Source organism: Manis javanica, chromosome 3 (assembly GCF_040802235.1).
Source record: "Manis javanica isolate MJ-LG chromosome 3, MJ_LKY, whole genome shotgun sequence".
Lineage (NCBI taxonomy): Eukaryota > Metazoa > Chordata > Mammalia > Pholidota > Manidae > Manis > Manis javanica.
In genome coordinates this window covers 37,004,892-37,023,427 of record NC_133158.1, presented here as the reverse complement: position 1 = coordinate 37,023,427, position 18,536 = coordinate 37,004,892, and the positions used below count along the sequence as shown (strand labels likewise).

The 18,536-nt window shown below is 43.6% G+C and overlaps 2 protein-coding genes across 16 annotated transcripts in view; one reads left to right on the top strand and one right to left on the bottom strand.

Moving 5' to 3' along the window:
- The window catches only part of MGLL (monoglyceride lipase), a 278,840-nt gene that overhangs the window by 192,199 nt on the left and 68,105 nt on the right, over positions 1-18,536 (bottom strand). The window lies entirely within an intron of this gene.
- Positions 16,969-18,536, top strand: part of KBTBD12 (kelch repeat and BTB domain containing 12) — an 81,101-nt gene continuing 79,533 nt past the window's right edge. For 3 of the 14 annotated variants that reach the window (XM_073231127.1, XM_073231126.1, XM_073231128.1), the window contains exon 1: positions 16,971-17,242. The gene's annotated coding sequence lies outside the window, so the exon portion shown is untranslated. Of the gene's footprint in view, positions 17,243-17,264; positions 17,540-18,536 lie in introns of those variants that run through there. The other 11 variants (XM_073231138.1, XM_073231137.1, XM_073231140.1 and 8 more) reach the window with 7 other exon arrangements.

The following is an 18,536-nucleotide window of genomic DNA, read 5'->3' as shown; positions in this document are numbered from 1 at the left end:
CCCACAACACTGGGTCTTTGATTAGAACTTGTGACTGGACCCACAATAATAAGGCAAAGTTCTGAAGTGTTCCAGGGAGGAGCATTGTTTATTTTTGGCACTGGCTGAGGTTACAAGACACCTTTTAACTCTTTTTGGTAATAAACTGTATCTTGCCTCTCACAACCTGATCGTTGCTGTGGCTGCATATAGCCTATCACTTGGAGTAAAGCAGATTCATACAGGCTCAAAATTTAACAGCACCTCTGCCCTCAGAAGTCATGGCATTGCAGGGAGCTCCTCACAAACCAGAGGACCACTGAGCCAATCATGGCAAATTACTTACAAGGCAAAAATTCTGAAGGCAAAAAGTCCTAAATTAAGGGACATAGGCTAGAGAATGATAGAGAGAGATAAGGGAAGGTCATCAGTCAATAGCCATGGGCCATAGCTAACCAGGAACTCCACATTCCTGGATGAAGTCACTTCAACAAGCATCTAGAAGGTCCCCAGGACCACTGCATCCTCCTTGCATGTGACTAGTGTCTGACCATCATCATCAACCATCTACAAAATGGGTGTATGGACTGAGCACCTGCCCCAGATGTTCCCCACCTTGCATTAGCCTGCCTTCCTTCCCTGTGGTCAATGTGAATTCACAACACTTTCTTTCTGTAGGACACCCTCATAAATGTGCCCTGTTTCTTGAGTCTTAATGACATGTTGTGCCCTGTTTCTTGAGTCTTGGCAGACAAGTTGCTTCTGTGAACTGGCCTTGGTGCTGGTAAAGCAGATACTTCCTGTCCTAGGACTCAGTCCTCGTCTGGCTGCAGCTGTAAAGGCTCAATAAACCCTTTTATTTCAGAGATCACTTGGTCTCTAGAGTTTTCCATTTGTCATTACATAGCACCAAAAACTACATCAACACTGTTGATTAAATGTTATCCAAATAGATCACTGTTTTTCTCAATTGTACTCTGCTTATGTGGGGACAAGCACTGCCCACTTGTAACCTATTGTCTGATGATAACCATATGTCCACATGACCCCTCCCTCAGGGCACCTACACCATTTGTGGTATGTTAATCACGTGGGTCTGGCCAACCTAGACCTGCCTTATCAATCGGAACATCCTGGTGTGAGGAAATCCAGGTCCCTCTGATGAAGGTTTTGTCCGTAAGGGTGCTGGTCAAGCAAAAGCAACTCCTTCTGACAGATATACGGAGTGGCTATTAATCACATGCCCTTTCTGGTATGTACACAGCCTTTGTCTCCTCATCCCATTTAATCAGTTCCCCCTCTAACTACAGGATCAGTGCTCAGCCTCGTCCAGCCAGCCGCTCCTGAACTCCCTGTATGTAAGTCCCAATAAACCCTCATGTCTAGTACATCATGTCTTTTCTTTGGCTTCTTGAGCACTTGCCCATTGCAACTTGTCCAGGTGGGCATGAGACTGGGCTTGCGATCACTATCTTAATTTAGGGTTATTTCAAAACAAACACAAAAGTAAAAACAAGAAGGAAAAATGCCTCTGCCCACTTGGTCCTCCAGAGGTCACTGGAATAGCATGCACTGTCTTATACCCACAAGGGTTGGTTTCCAAAGTCTGCATGTGTTAGGGGCTGAGTTTATTCTCCTCAGTTCTTGTCCCCACTGCAACAAAGAATTGAAAGGCAGAGATACAGTAGTGAAGCAGAATGTAAATATTTGAATACACTCCAAGAGAAGAGTGGGCCAGAGTAAAGTAGACAAACACAAGAAAAGGAAGCTCATTGAACTCCTGCTTGGCAGAGGGCAAATCTCTTGCCAACTCCTAAAGCCAGGGTCACCTGGCGTCCGGTGGCCACTTGAATCTGCATGGTGTGGGAACTAAGTCCCTACCCCCAGGATTTGGGGAAGCTAAAGAGCACTGGGTGGAGTGAGATGATGTTCTGGGAACTTCCCAAAAGCAAAGAAAGGAGATTTTCAGGCAGGCTACTAAGGAGCACAATTGCACAACTGCAGTCCTGTCCGGGTCACCCAGGCAACGGGAACTTGGAAACCCAAATCAGAGCTCTCAGCAGCCCCTCCCTGCTTGTCTGGAGTAGGACAGATAGAGTGACACACTCAAAGAAAGGGGACTGCGGGCAGCCTCAGAGAGGAGGCATGCTTAAGGGTGTAGGGTCTGGGTTTTATAGGGCCTTGTAGGTAGGAGTCAGCATAAGGCATGATGTATACAGGTAATTCATAATTCCTCTGAAGTTTTGTTAAGAGTAGGGTTATTTAGGTGACTGTGTTGGTTAACACTTCAGCATTCTTTTTACACTTTGGAGGTCTGTCTCCTGTGCAGATTACAAAGTCACTTGATTAAGGAGCTGGAAGAAGAGGAAGAACAGCATATAGGTTAAGTTAAAGAATAAGCTGGGCCTTTTTGTAGGCTAAGTAGATATTACAATGGCATGATCTAATTGGTACAATGAAAACATGGGCTGCGCTCTGATACTTTTCTTTATTTGGGGACTATCTGGACACTCTAAGTCACTCCTGGCCTTTGAAAGTTCAACTAATTAACTCATTGAGTCCTTTCTGGCTCTCTGGTTTTATCTGGTTAACTCTTTGAGTCCCTTAAAGTGGGCTTTACTGGCTTTATTCTCTCTCCACCCTGCTCCTGTCTATTTCTCCCCCTAACACATGTACAGAGAAATCAGCTATCATCCAAATTGTCCTTAAAATTTTCTTAAATTTTCTCTAAAGTACATGACACATGGTTTATGCCTGTAGTACTGCCCCTCAGTGAGATCTCCTCAGATCGAAAGCTAGAGCATCTTTTACAATAAGAAAAATAATGCTACCAAGGGACGTAAGAGAAGACTCCAACAAATGGAAAGGGAGTCTGGATCTTATCGGAATACTCGGTATTATAAAATTATTTCCCCCCAAAAAAAATATATTCGGTTTTTTGCAATTCTAAATAAAAGTACAAAGTGATTTTTCTTGGAAACTTGACAGAATGATTCTAAAATTGAAGTAGACAAATAGATGTACAAGGTAGTCAAGAAAATGCTGAAAAAGAAGAGAAACTTACCATGAGTTAAAGAATATTATAAAGCTGTAGGAGTTAAAGTAGATGTTACTGAGACAGGATACACAGCCCAGCAGGAAAAAAAGAGAGTACAGAAATGGACAGAAATAAATAAGGAAGTGTGGTAGAGCAGAAAGTTAGAATCTCATATCAGAACACTCCAGATGGAATAATAAATAAACAAGATTGGAATAACTAACACTTGGAAAAAAATAAAACGAACCTGGATCCCCACATCACTCTTTACCAAATAAATCCCAATGGGTCAAAAAAAAAAGATTTAAATATTCAAGGCCATAAACACAATAGAAGAAAAATATAGATGCATTTTTAAGATAACCTTGGGATAGGAAGAGCATCTGTACCCATATTGGAAAACCCAGAAAACAACAGAACTTTCAAAAATCCCATCAAGTTAAAAGACAACAGTCAGCGGGAGAATATCTATAATGCATTACAGGGGAAAAAGTTATTGTTTAATATCATTTATATCTCAAACTTCAAGCCAATAATCTTTATTTCCTTCTTTAGGCTATTTGGTATTTCCTTAATTTTTGTCATCAAATATAATACTTTTATAAATAAACAAAAAAACCTTTTAAAATTTTAAAACCCAATGTTGGAATAAAATAAAATTATTCATAAAAATTTTTGAAATAGGGAATGAGAGTAGGACTTTCTAAGCAAGCTTGGAGGTGAGAAAAGGAAAAAAAAGTCCTTTCCTAGGTGGGACCAGACTACATAGACAACAGCACTCTTGAAACCTCCACATGCATGTGTGTAGACATCTCAACTCTAATCTGAGCACAGTTCAGCCTCTTGGTGCCCACAGCCACAGGGGGTGAGTGCACTCCCAACCTCAACCACTGAAACAAAATAACTGCCAAAACCAAATGGGGTCAACATACAGCTTTAAAATGAATAAATCAAGAATAACACAGTCTGCTATTCTGGGCTAAAAGGCCCTTCAGTACTGTCATCAGTAGGAAGGGGAAAGAGGGCAAGAGCTGGGTTTGTCCCTTCCTCCTTGAGGACCTGCCCAACCAGAGGCCCACACCACGTCCTCTCACATGCCATTGGCTGTAACTAAGTCACATGTCTATACCTCGCTGCAAGGAAGGCTGGGAGATACAGTCTTTATTCCAGGCAGTCATGTAGAGAAATGGTATTACTTTGGGAATAGGAGAGGAGGACACTGAAGGACCACCAGTCTTTGCCACTGTTAAAAATACAACACCCACACTCACACACACCTTGATGGATGGGAGAACACTTCCAAAAAGACAGGGAATTTGGGTAAGTTTTACTCACTTCCTTGAGCTTTTCTGTGCTGATAGAATATTTTATAATAGACGTTTTTCAATATAGCCATTTTCCCAAAATGAATGACAAACTAAATCTAAGATCAGAGACTTCCTAATGAAAGACATGTAACCCATGGGAGACACTGGGTCTGGGAAGGCCCTTCAGAGTTATCCCAAACTGAGGGCCTTTGTACCCCCATCAATGACCAGTCTGTGTGCAGACTGCCTCTGAGGAGGGGGAGAAATCTTGGGCAAGGCAGTTTCTTTGGGCCTAGAGTAAGTCCAGAAGGGGACTGAGCTATGGACCCTCAGCAGCTAACACTCGGTTGGTGGTAAGGTATCTCCGTGCTAAAGGTGAGACTGAGGTAGTGTGCTCTGGCATACACTACATGAGGGACAGAGACCAGGCCTGGAGCCTGAAGGAAGGAAAGGAAAATCAGACACCATTTTACACACATTTCGTGCCATGGTTATGTCACTGTGAATGCAATCTTCTTCAATAGTCTTGCAAGTGGCATGCTTAATTCACCACATTTATATATACAGAAACAAGTTCACTGATATTAGATAAACTTGTTCAAGAAGCAGCAGTAGGTAAACAACAGAACCAGGATCCAAACCCAGACAGGGATAGTTTATTCCAAAATGTAGTTTTATCTTCAGCATTAGTCAAGAGGATTGAGATGCTGTTTGGACCTACAAGGAAGAAAATTGCTAAAGGCATGGAAAAAGACTTTTAAAACCATGATAACAATAAGAACAAAGAAAGGAAAGTTCTCTTATAAGGGAAGAGTAATGCAAACATTAATAATAGACGAATCACTGCACACAGCCACTACTGTTCTTCAAATCTTCCTCAGAGAAGAGAATGCTCTTAAAACTGAACCTATGTATGGCAAAATGCATAACGTGAGTACATGCAGGAGAAAACATTAGACAGACCCACACCAAATGAACCTACGAAACAACTGGCCTGAAATTTTCAAAAATGTCAGAGTTATGAAAGGCAAAGAAAAGCTGAGGAAGTGTTCCAGATTAGAGACCGGGGACATGACAAGTAAATACAAGCATGATCTTAGATCAGGGAAAATGGACAAAGGATAATTTAGGGCTTATGCAAATATTAGGACTTAGGGAAATGTTACTATAGATTGCATGTATGATAATAGTTTTGTTATTGATAATAAATTTTATAATTTTGATAATTATACCATGGATATGTAAAATATTCCTGTTCTTAGGATTATGGACATAATGTTTAAGAGCAAAGGGTCAAGTAGCTGAACATCAAATATACACATAAAAATAAAATTATATATGAAATAAAAAATAAAATTACATTTATAACATTTATGTTATATATTATATATAACATAAATGTTATATATATATATATATATATATATATATATATATAGAGAGAGAGAGAGAGAGAGAGAGAGAGAGAGAAAGTAGATGTGGCAGAAAGGTACTTGGTGCACCTAGTGAAAGGTAAATGACAATTCATTGCAATATTCTTGCAACTATTTTGTATATTTGAAATTCCTTCAAAATTAAAGGAGAAAGAAAAAAACCCCTAAAATAGGAAAGCCAGTAGGACAGGAGTATCCAGCCACAGTAAAGGAACTTAGGTCTGATAAGGCTCCTGATGGGCAAGTGTTGAAACTGATAAAAAGTGGATTTTGATGATTGTAGACTGGTAAACTTGAAATTGATCCTTGGAAAAATTCTGGAATGTATTTTCAGAGCACTGAGAAAAGATTGTGAGGATCTCTATCAACATCAACTACCCCACCAAAATAAACAAATATGTGCAAATTAGGTTAAATAATTAAATAACCTAATTTTCTTTTCTACAGTAAATTATAGAACTGATCATCAGTGGAGTGCATCTTGATTTTGGCAGTTTTTGACTCAGTTGTTCATGACATCCTCATGGATAAGAAGGCAATACAGCACCTTAGGGCATTTTTACAGCAAATTGAACACCACCACTCAGAGAATTAACTGACTGCTTGAGGGCGGGTGTATGTATCAGTTTCCGAGTACTCCTGTCTAGTGGCCTAAACAACAGAAATTCATCCTCTCACAGTTCTGGGGCTGCAAGTCCAAGATGAAGGTGTTGGCAGGTTCCTGCTGGGGCGCTGAGGGAGGATCTGTCCCAGGCCTCTCTGACTGGTGACGGCTGCCATCAAGTTCACATGGCATTCTGCCTGTAGGCCTGCCTGTCTCCAAGCTTACCCTTTTTATAAGGACACCCATCCTACTGGATTAGGGCCCACTCTAATGACCCCATGTCAATTTAATTACCTCTGTACAGGCCCTATCTCAAATAAGGTCCCATTCTGAGTTACTGGGAGTTGGGTCTCCAACCTATGAATTTAGGGGATGCAATTAATCCATAATAGGAAAGATGGGGGGAGAAGTCTATCAGAAGTCTACCAGCTTTCTTTTGTTAAACTCTATCAAGAAAAGAATAGAAGACCCACTTAGCAATTCGGGGACTGTCTAAAGAAGCAAATGGGACATAACCATAGGGTGATGAGGCAGCCATTATAACAGGAAGCCAGAGGGCGGGGGTCCAATGGCCTTTCTCACCGGCTTACCGGGCCACCCCGTTATTCACCATTTGCCACCCTGGGACAATGAGAAAGCCGGCAAGAGGCTCCGCAAACTGCAGGCCCCACGTGACCCACCGGGCACAGGCACCGCCCAGCCCCCCACCCCCGCCAGGGGTCTTCGTCAGAGCCCGGCGGGGGCCTGCGCGGTCACGATGAGAGGGCGCCGGCATTCACGGCGCGGCCAGCCTGTGGCTCGCACAGCTGTCTCCACCCGGTCTGGGAGACAGGGACTTACTCACAGGGACTTACTCACAAAATCTAATCGTGTGCTGACTGATAAGACATATTTAGGAGCTTGCCATCCATCACCGAGTCTTTGAACGAGTTGGAACATTCCGTCCTTTTAAGAGATTCTCCATAGCTTTATTCTCAGACCGAAGTTTCTTCTCGGAAGAAAACCTCCACTGTGGTTTCTGACCTCTCCAGCCCAGATCCCACCATCTTCTTCCCCCTCGAACGTTTGGCATCTCACCCTTTCCAATGGTGTCTCAGCTTTTGCTTTTATCGAGATTAAAGTTTCTATCTTAACAAACCCTTAAATTGCCCTGGGTCCTCTTCCACCCAATCAGAGCTTCCCAGGAGGGTCCCAGAGGGCCTTAGTTGCATCATACTTGGACCCATATTCACATCACAGACCAAAGGTCCCAGAATCTAGAATGTTTAGGAAATGCTTTGTATCTTTACTGCAGAATTCATCGAACCTTTAATTTTGCATTCTGATTTTCCCCAAAGGGGTATGGGTGGCAGGACTTCCCAAATTGTTCTTAGAACTACACTTTCCAAACATCTTGAGGAACTCATGTCCTGTTTTCACAGGTGCTGGTCTGCACCCAACATCTCTGCTTCCCTTCAGTCTGTGATGATGTCTATTGGCCCTCCCAAATTCTTTTCCCTTTCTTTTTGGACACAGAGCTAGATTCCTTTTCCCAACCTTCCACACAGCAATGTGTGGCCATGTGGCCTCATCCTTTCCGATGGGACGTGAACCGTGTGAGGTTTGCCTCTTCTTGGTCTGACCCACAGACCTCTTATGCACCCTTGCCCACCTCCTTTCCATCTAGCTGACCAGGAGATTGAGATCTGGGGACCTTGGCAGATCTGCCATCAGCCAGAGTCCCTGAGCAGCTAAATGGAGGAAATACCAGCCTGGGGCTGTTTCATAAGCAAAAGATACACTTCTACCATTTGAAGCCATAAAATGTAGAAGCCTGGTATTACTGCAGTCTAACTTGTTCCCACACTGCCCCATTTTCTCCTTCATTCCCTGTAATTATGTGTGAAAGAAAAATTAACTTCTTTCCTCTTTAGGAACTATCATTCAGAGTCCATGTTAGAGTGGATACAGCGATACACCTTAACTTCCACAGTGTATAAGATACTGGGTCATTAGTAACGCACAATTAGTCATGCCTGTGTTAAACTACATGGATGCTGCCTAAAACAGGACTTGGTTACTCATATACTCAGGATTTGAAGATTTCATTGTGGAGGAAAATGAAATAATCTTGGGATGTGGAAAAAAATTTGGCTTCCAGGAGGTTCCATGACCTTTCAAAAACCCTTGACTCTATTAGATTAAGTTCTGTGCAGCCCCAAATACCGGAAGGGTGGGCTGCCTGAGCATGGTTTATCATCACAGAAGTGGGAAAATGTGGCTTAGTAGACAGACAATAACTCCTTTCCCCAAGCCTCCCTGGGATGGATTCTTAAAGGGAAAGAGGCTCCAGAAGAAATATGGTCCATACCTCTGCCTCAAGACGGAACACAATAAATATTATCAGTAAGAGATGGCTTTCTGTCCCATTTTCAAGATCTTTGAGGAAAGGCATTTTCCACTTAATAACACAGAAGGAGAAAATGACTTCGAGGTACTGTACAGTTTATCGAAACACTTTCACACCCATCAAGTCGCCTATTTCATCCTCCTAATGACTTGGATGTGAGGCAGATGCATTACCATTTTGCCTATAAATTAGTCCAAGAATCTCAGTCACTCCTGTGAGCCATGAGGTCTTCTGCAGCAGAGCCAGGTTGGGATATGCCAGGCCCTGTCTCCAGGCCACCCTGAAACTTGCAGTGTTGCCTCTCCATCACCCAAACGAGTAAGCCTTCCCTGACCGTCTGTCTCCAGAGGGCCTGAGCCAGGCATGGAAGTGGGCCATGCAGGTGGGCAGGACCGAGCTCCTGGCCTCTGGGAGCTTTCACGATAGTGGGTAAATATCTTAGGTATGAACGTGTGGTTACAATATGAAGGTATGTGGAGTAAGCGCCATGTGATGAACACAGGCAATAGCGTTCTGACCCCATCAGACCAGAAAACAGCCAGTAAGAACAAAAAAATGAAGGTGTTGCAACTGCAGAACCCCCACCTTCCCTTACTCACAGGTGCGGAAGTCAAAGCTCCAGGTCAAGCCTCCCAGTCCCCAGACTTCCGTTCTTTCCCATCCCCATGTAGTGCTCTGTATTTGCTTCTCCTTAACCCGTCTCTCCATTCCTCCTTCAGTGCCCAGTCCCTCCCACTGCGCTCTCTGAACTGTCCCCCACCTGGTTACCCCAGCTCTCTCTGGGACACCACTTACCTCTGGCCTCTCAGCTGGTGGGGGTTTCATTTATCAGAGCCCACAAACCTCAGGATGACGAGGCGGGTGTGACAATACACACCCCAACCCTCCAACTATTGGAGCTGGAAAGTATGAATGATTTTGTTTCTTAAAACGCCATTTCCTAGCCCCCTCCCCAAAGCCAGGGTGCAGATGCAGGACACCTGGAGGTGGAGGTAAGTCAAGTCACCTGGAGGGGAATCAAGGTCTTCTGAGAAGGGAGCGTGTGAGGCAGCTGTGGAAATGTCTGAAGCCCTATCCCCTCACAAGGACAAAGCAGTGGGTGGCGGGAGCATTTCTTCGGTGTTACCCCCGGACACCCTGCCTCTGGTGTTCTGACAACCTGGTCTGGCTCTGTGGCACTGCCAGACTAGCCAGACTGAATGCCACTCTGCAACTAAGAACTCGCACTCACTCATTTGTTCATTCACTGTACAAATAGTTACTGAGCACCCACTTAGTGCCAGGCACTCTTCAAGGTGCTGAGGATCCAGCAGTGGACAAGACAGACATAATCCCTGCCCTCAAGGAGCTCACATTCCCACGGGGGAAGGGGACTCACAAGAGACAAAAGACGTCAGTCAGTCATATAGTATAGTAGTGATAAATGTAGTTGCTGTTTCTCATCTCTCAAGTTGCTCTTTGTTGCTTGCTGAAACTCAGGATGAAAGAAAAATCTCTCTGCACGTCCCATCTCCCATAGGGTGACAAACCATTTCTGCTATTGCTCATTTTTCTGCACCAGACTTTGTGTTATGTCAAGCCCTCCAACTCTGCAGTGCACAAACAACTGTGAAAATTAATAAAGGGAAAACTCTTGGATATGGAATTGGGGGGCCAGCAGGGGGCGCTCTCACCCCCCTACCGTGGGTGTTCAACTGCAGACCCAATCAAAAGAGAAGGACCTTGCAAGATGGGGCAACTGCCGCTTTAGCTCCTAATTTACTACCAGCTGGAGGAAGGTTTTCCTCCACTTCCAGCAACAACCCAGCCACTGAAAGACTGTCCCAACTCAGCCAATGAAAAGCCACGACACCAAACTCCCCGTTTCCTCCAATGAACTTTCATTTATAACAGCCCCTTCCGGTTCCCCGCTTTCCTTCGTTCTCCAGACTTGCCTATGATTTTGCCTTAGCTTGCTTTCCCTGAGTTGCAATCCTCTGTTATTCCTGAATATACCCATTTTTGCTGGTAAAATAACTGAGTTTCATATTTAAGGTTAACACCACAATGCACACGAAATGCTCTTTATTAGTATTAATGAGTTCTAGTTGAAGTTCCCACGCCGCCAGGACAGCAAGACCATCCCCTTTCCCCAGAGTTGCATCTAAACCTGGGGGGTGGGGATGTCTTACCCAGGCACTGGAGTCAGGCAAAGGGGCATGCCTTGTATGCTCAACGTCTGTCATCTGTGCACTGACACGCCAGGGAGAGGGCCACTGCTCTGGGTCCTGGGTTGCGTGAGGGCCTCCATGTACCTGCCTGCGTGGTTCTCTGTGGTTCAGCAGCTTTCTCCGTCCTGATGGGGCCTCAGGGATAAGCTACCTGGAGCACTTACTGTCCCGCACAATATGGAGTAGTTGCCCCCTGTGGGTTTTGCCTGCCTCCGCGAAGCCCTTCTCGGAGAGGGACACATCCATTGCCTCTCTTCAAATTTCAAAAACCTCCCCACCTGTAGAGTAGCATAACAGGATATAGGCCTTCTTCTTTATTACTATTAAGGGGATATGGAAAGAGGCTTCATTACTATAAATTAGATTTTCTCTCAACTGTTTTACAAATGTCAATAACGCATTCCTTTCCTGAAAGGGTCTGGGCTTCTGGAATCAGAAGACAGCATTTCTTTCATCTCCCTCAACCCACCCCAGGTTTTCTGTTGTCCTAATCTCCTAATCTCTCCTGGAAGCAACAAACCTAAAGCAGTTTAAACGATTTGAAATGGCAAAGAGCAAAGCATCATACAGAGCTATATGATGAAGGAAGGAGATGGGAAGAACCAGCTAACATTTTTAAAATATCACTCCACAAACAATAAGATACATCAGAAAACTGCACCAGGATGGTAGACTGAAGACATGGAGAGGGAAAAAAAGCTGATACCACTGGTGCGTGTCCACTTGTTATTCTGTGACAGGCTGTTCTGGGAGGTTGAATGGGGTTTGAATTAACACAGGTTGGTTGCTTATTGTTTTTGTTAGGACCCTGGTTTTGCCTAATCAAGAGACTGCTCAAGCCAAGTCATAGACATCATTCAAGAGGAGACCCAGACTGTGCTGAGTCAGGAATTTCAGGTGCGCACTGCCCTGTAAAAGGTGGGGTGACATGGGTGGGACTACATGTGTGAGAAGAAAAGTGATTCTGTATCATGGAAAAGCTGCCCAGAGGCAAACCATAGGAAAAGGGAGCTGGAAAGGGGTAAGTCAGGGGTAAGTCAGCTTCAAGGGGCCAGAATGAAGGAATAAGTTAAACCAGAATGGCAAAATCTGCCCAAAGAAACATAGGAAAACAACATTGTGAGAATGCAAAGTCTGAAAATGAAGCTCTGAGTAGAAAGAGAAGGGAAAAGACCACAGAAAAGAGAGCAATCAGCAGTACAGAAGGAGCAGTGGGCCACTGCTGAGTAAATGCATACAATTTATTGTTTTTTTATATAACATTCAGGAAGCATTTTCCTTAAACAAGTTTTTGGCAAATCAGTGTATTTTATAATATTAATCCTCCATTAATCATTTGGCAAATGGATATTTTGAGAATCAATGAGGGTCTCTCAATGAGAGCCCCGATTCCAACAGATCCTGTGGACCCCAAGCCCTAGCTCTTCACACCCTGTCCCACTTCATCCTGAAACAAATGAAAGGGGTGAATTAAAGTAGCCAAATAGAAAGCCAATCACGACGTTCAAAACGAGCTCAGAAAGCCTCTTTAGCTTTTCACAAATATCCGGGCAACAAAACCAGAAGCAGGAATATAAATGCTTGTAGCAGGACCAAAATGAGGCTAACAGTTCAAGAGATGTATGTGGGAAAGGGAGACTGTGGTTTTACCAAATAACTGTAAATATGTACATGTAAACACAAATGCATGCAAGGATTGACATGAAGAGCTTCTCAAATGTTTTAGTGGACTTTATATATATAAATATATATAATGGAGTATTATTCAACTTCAAAAAGTAATGAAATTCTGGCACATGCTACGACATGGGTGAACCTTCAGGACACATGCTAAGTGAAATAAGCCAGACACATATAGTCAAATACTATGTGTTTCCACTTATTATAAGGTGCCTGGAATAGGCAAATTCATAGAGACCCAATGTAGAATAGAGGTCTCAGGTCCTGGGTGAGGGAGGAAGAAATAGGGAGTTACTGTTCAATGGGTACAAAGTTTCTATTTGGAACAATGGAAAAAATTCTGGTGACGGCTGCACACCATTGTGAATGTATTTCATGTCACTGAGTTATACACTTTAAAAACGGTTCAAATGGCTAAATTTTATATTATATATATCTTACCACAGTTTTTAAAAAAATGGAAGAGAGAAGCAGAAAATGATGCAATGTGAGAAGGACTCAGCTCTATGGAGGAAGAGGCCAGGCTACAGAAAGAGGATGGTTAATGGAAGCTGGAAAGGGGAAGGAAACAGATTCTCCCTGGAGCTTCCAGAACAGAGCACAGCCCTGCTGACACCTTGATTTTAGCCCAGTGAAACCCATTTTGGACTTCTGGCCTCCAGAACTGTAAGAATTTGTGAAAGATAAAATTTGTGTTACCAAACAACAAAGACCCCGAATAGCCAAAGCAATCCTGAGAAGGAAGAATAAAGTAGGGGGGATCTCACTCCCCAACTTCAAGCTCTACTACAAAGCCACAGTAATCAAGACAATTTGGTACTGGCACAAGAACAGAGCCACAGACCAGTGGAACAGAATAGAGACTCCAAACATTAACCCAAACATATATGGTCAATTAATATACGATAAAAGAGCTATGGACATACAATGGGGAGATGACAGTCTCTTCAACAGATGGTGCTGGCAAAACTGGACAGCTACATATAAGAGAATGAAACTGGATCACTGTCTGACCCCATACACAAAAGGAAATTCAAAATAGATCAAAGACCTGAATGTAAGTCATGAAACCATAAAATTCTTAGAATAAAACATAGGCAAAAATCTCTTGGACATAAACATGAGTGACTTCTTCATGAACATATCTCCCTGGGCAAGGGACAGAAAAGAAAAAATGAACAGGTGGGACTATATCAAACTGAAAAGCTCTTGTACAGCAAAGGACACCATCAATAGAACAAAAAGGTACCCTACAGTATGGGAGAATATATTCATAAAGACAGATCTGATAAAGGGTTGACATCCAAAATATATAAAGAGCTCACACACCTCAACAAACAAAAAACAAATAATCCAATTAAAAAATGGGCAGAGGAGCTGAATAGACAGTTCTCCAGAGAAGAAATTCAGATGGCCAACAGACACATGAAAAGATGCTCCACATCGCTTGTCATCAGAGAAATGCAAATTAAAACCACAATGAGGTATCACCTCACACCAGTAAGGATGGCTACCATCCAAAAGACAAACAACAACAAATGTTGGTGAGGTTGTGGAGAAAGGGGAACCCTCCTACACTGCTGGTGGGAATGTAAATTAGTTCAACCATTGTGGAAAGCAGTATGGAGGTTCCTCAAAATGCTCAAAATAGACTTACCATTTGACCCAGGAATTCCACTCCTAGGAATTTACCCTAAGAATGCAGCACTCCAGTTTGAAAAAGACAGATGCACCCCTATGTTTATCGCAGCACTATTTACAATAGCCAAGAATTGGAAGCAACCTAAGTGTCCATCAGTAGATGAATGGATAAAGAAGATGTGGTACATATACACAATGGAACACTATTCAGCCATAAGAAGAAAACAAATCCTACCATTTGCAACAACATGGATGGAGCTAGAGGGTATTATGCTCAGTGAAATAAGCCAAGCAGAGAAAGAGAAATACCAAACGATTTCACTCATCTGTGGAGTATAAGAACAAAGGAAAAACTGAAGGAACAAAACAGCAGCAGAATCACAGAACCCAAGAATGGACTAACAGGGGAGCAAAGCCTAATTTGGCTACACAGAAAATGAATTAAGATACAATATGAAGAAGAACTTCCAACATCAACATCCTCTGGAAGAGTCATTCCAGAAGATGAACATCAAAAAAGCTTCAACAAAGATCCTGGCACTGCTGCAGTTGTAACTGCAGTCATCCCACCGGTTCCTGGACTTGCCATTGGAATGAAGAAGGAGATATCTAAGCTGGCCTGTGCATACAGTAAAACAACAAATTTGACTGGATCTATACTGTCAGAACTCAACCAAGAATTAGGAGAAGTGCAAGTTGCAGTGCTCCAAAATCGTGCAACTATAAACTATCTACTGTTAAAAGAACACATGGGATGTGAACAGTTCCCAGGAATGTGCTGTTTTAATTTGTCTGATTTTTCTCAAACTATTCAAATTCAGTTAGATAATATCCATCATATCATTGATAAGTTTTCACAGATGCCTAGGGTACCTAACTGGTTTTCTTGGTTTCACTGGATATGGCTGGTAATTGTAGGTCTGCCTTTGTTATGTAGCTGTATTCCTATTAAGTTAATGTATGTGCGCAATTTAATTAGTAGTTTAAAACCTATACATGCTTATGTTACTCTACAAGAAGATATGTCAAAGAAATAATCCATCTTCCCATGTTTTCTTCCATCTGCTACTTCTATAGCTTTTCTTCTTCCTTCCTAATTATAACACTTTAGTAGAATTAGTGCCTCATATTGAAAATTACCGAGTATCGTAATTCTTCCAAGTGGTAAAGATACCTCAAGACAAATGCTGGACATAGAAGCCACAGGGCATAAATCTGCAAAGAAGTAAAAAGCTAACCTTTTGAAAGAATATTGCTTCTCTCTCACTTACCAACTTTACATTTCCCTGTATGGCCCTGGAAGATGACTGGTTAGCCAGAGACAGGTAAGATTCCTCAAGGGAGGAACAACCTAAGACAGGCACAGTCGCAGGGGGACCATCAGGAGAGAAATTGGGGACCAACAGAGGGGAGGCTTAGAACCTCACCCCCCCTGTTTTGAGAGAAATCTTCTGCATCCATGGATGTTTTGTTGCCCTTGTCTAGCTTGGATTAATACTTAGTCTGTAGGCACAGACCTGATCATCTACATTTGCCCTCTTACAGCACTAAATTGTTTTCTACCTTTATCTTGCATCTACCTACCACTTCAGCATTTTATTTAAAAATAATAATAATAAGGGAGAAATGTGGGATTCACATATAAATCATGTATAAAAATCAAACAATCATATCTGACTTGATTGTTTATAGTTCATAATGCGTGATCAAAACCAAAAGTTTCTGTGATATGACTGCCCTTGCACTGTTCACCATGTAAGAACTTATTCACTATGTAAGACCATGTAATAACTTGTTTGTTATGCTTCAGAAGATTGGAGACTGTTGAGATATAGGCTTGGGGTTGATTAATGACTGTGCATTGAGTCCCCTATACAGAATTTTATTGTTGTTAACAACCATTTGATCAATAAATATGAGAGATGCTCTCTCAAAAAAAAAATATTTGTGTTACCGCCACCAAAAACAAATTATTTGTTTTATATTAGCTGACCTAATACTTCTGTGTTATCCACATAGTAGATATTCTGTGACACTTTCCTCAAGGGAACACTCCCCTTGTCCATATCATCCCAAACCTGAGCACAGCTGACCAGTCCTTTCTCAGGCTGCTAGGAAACCTCCCATTTGAGCAGGAAGGACACCATGCTCACAGATGGTAGGTCAAGTTGCCAGATGTAGCAAATTAAACAACAGAATCAAGAATAGACAACAGAATCCCACACCCAGTTAAATGTGAATTGGCTATTCAATAGTTGGGATATATACTAAAGAACTATTAGTTGTTTATCTGAAATTTACATGAAACTAGGCACTAACATCAGGATTTCTCCTGGCAACCCTATTCCTGGGCTACATTCAATGAGATGACACACAGGGGTTTTTGTCGTTTGTCATTTTATAAGAAGATTAAATGGATAGATCTGTCGCTTTTTAAAATACCATGTCCAGATTCTTTTTAAGACTGTGTCCTCGCCCAGGTTCACTGACATTTAGTCGTCCTGGCACGCGGGCTGGCGCGGAAGGGCTCGCGCAGGCACAGAGCGGCCTTCGGACTTGCCGTCTAGGATCCGCGCGGGCCGACTTGCGCAGGCGCAGAGCGGCGCTCCGGGCTGACTAGTCCCCGTCTGGAACCAGCGCGGCCTGCCCCGCGCAGGCGCAGAGCGGCCCTTGTGCCGGCGTGGTCCTTGCCGCCTGAGGCGGCGATGGCGAGCACCTGTCACCTCAGAGTTGCTGCCAGCGCCCTCCCTCCCGCTCCGCAGGGCGTGGGCCCCGGGTCCCCTGTCCTCACGGCGCCGTCTATTTATATCACTCGGCCGGCACAAGCCCATATTAGGCAGTGTGGGCCAGTCCCGCTGGCCGCCCGCCGGGCCCTCCCGACCCGGGAGCGTCCCGGTGGCCACCAGGCCCGGTCGCGGCGCCATCGCGGGCGGCCTCTGAGGAGCGAGGGGGCCCGTGGTCCGTAAGTAACAGAAGTAACGGGAAAGCGGGTCCTTGTAGGTGCAGGCCAGTGGAGGAAAGTCGCGGCCGGGAGCCGGGGCCTCACCGGGGAGCTTGACTTACAGGCCCCTCCGCGCCCCTGCAGGTGGCCGCGGCAGCTCCTGCCCTCAGGGCCCCGCCCGGCCGTCGCTGCCTCCTGCAGCCCACGTCTGCCCAGCCAGGGGCCTCTTCAGGCCTTTGGGCACGTTATGAATACATTTCACAGCGTGCCTAGTTCTCTGAATTACCTGATCTTTTGCCGACTGTAAGCTCCATAAAGGTAGGGGCACTCTGTCTTCCTAGAACCTTGAACAGCGCCTGGCACTTAAAAAAAAATGCTTCAATAAACTTGTGATGGAACCCCAGGCAACTCTCTAAACTTTAAAGCAACGCTATAATTGCCCTGCATTTCCCCGCAGGTGATAGGAACTAATGAGCTACTGTATCTTGCATATGAAAGCACTTTGGAAAGTATAAATCATGGTGAGAACGCAAAAGGTGAACTCCAAGGAAATGCAGAAGAAAACTTGCCTTGCTTTCTTAGCTTTATCATCCACAGGCCTGGCCATTATTAAATGCTGCTGTGTGGGATGTATTATTGCTATGAAATGAATCAGGTATTTTTCCATTCTAGTGGGAGACTCAGAGCGCAACAAGGGCGCGGCAGGTGTTCTGAGCCATTTTCTGTGAAAGATAGTGATGCTGAAACAAAACAGGATATGGGGATGTAATGGTAAAAACCAAGGGTCACAAACTTAAATGGCTGCAGGAAAACTGAAGGAGGCAGGGTGAGAAGAGCAACAGCATAAGGAAAATTATAAATGATGACTGACAGATCTCGATGGGGCTGGGGGCTGGGGCATTAAAAGTGACATCTGAGAGGTGGCAACTGGCTACTCAGGTCCAGCAGGCTGTTGTCACCATGGGAATTAAGGGTCCACTGTTCCCAGCTTTTTTCAATAGATGCTGGAATGTTTCAAATTTGCATGTTGACAATTTAACAGCAACAACAATAAAGTCTAAGCAGCTGAGCAGCTGGGTTTGCGGATCTCTAAGAATGGGGCCAATCATCAGAGCACCTGGTGTCTGAGAAATAATTTTGAGAGTAGGAGTGATAATTAAGCAGGTGTCACAGTATAGCCTTGCATCAGGCTATATGCAAGGGAATCAAGTTAATGATTCTGGATGATTGACTTGGACGAGAAAGGATAGCAACTGGAAGACTTACGCATGAGTTTTATATGTAGAAAAAAAAACCAGGTGTTGTTTTATGAACA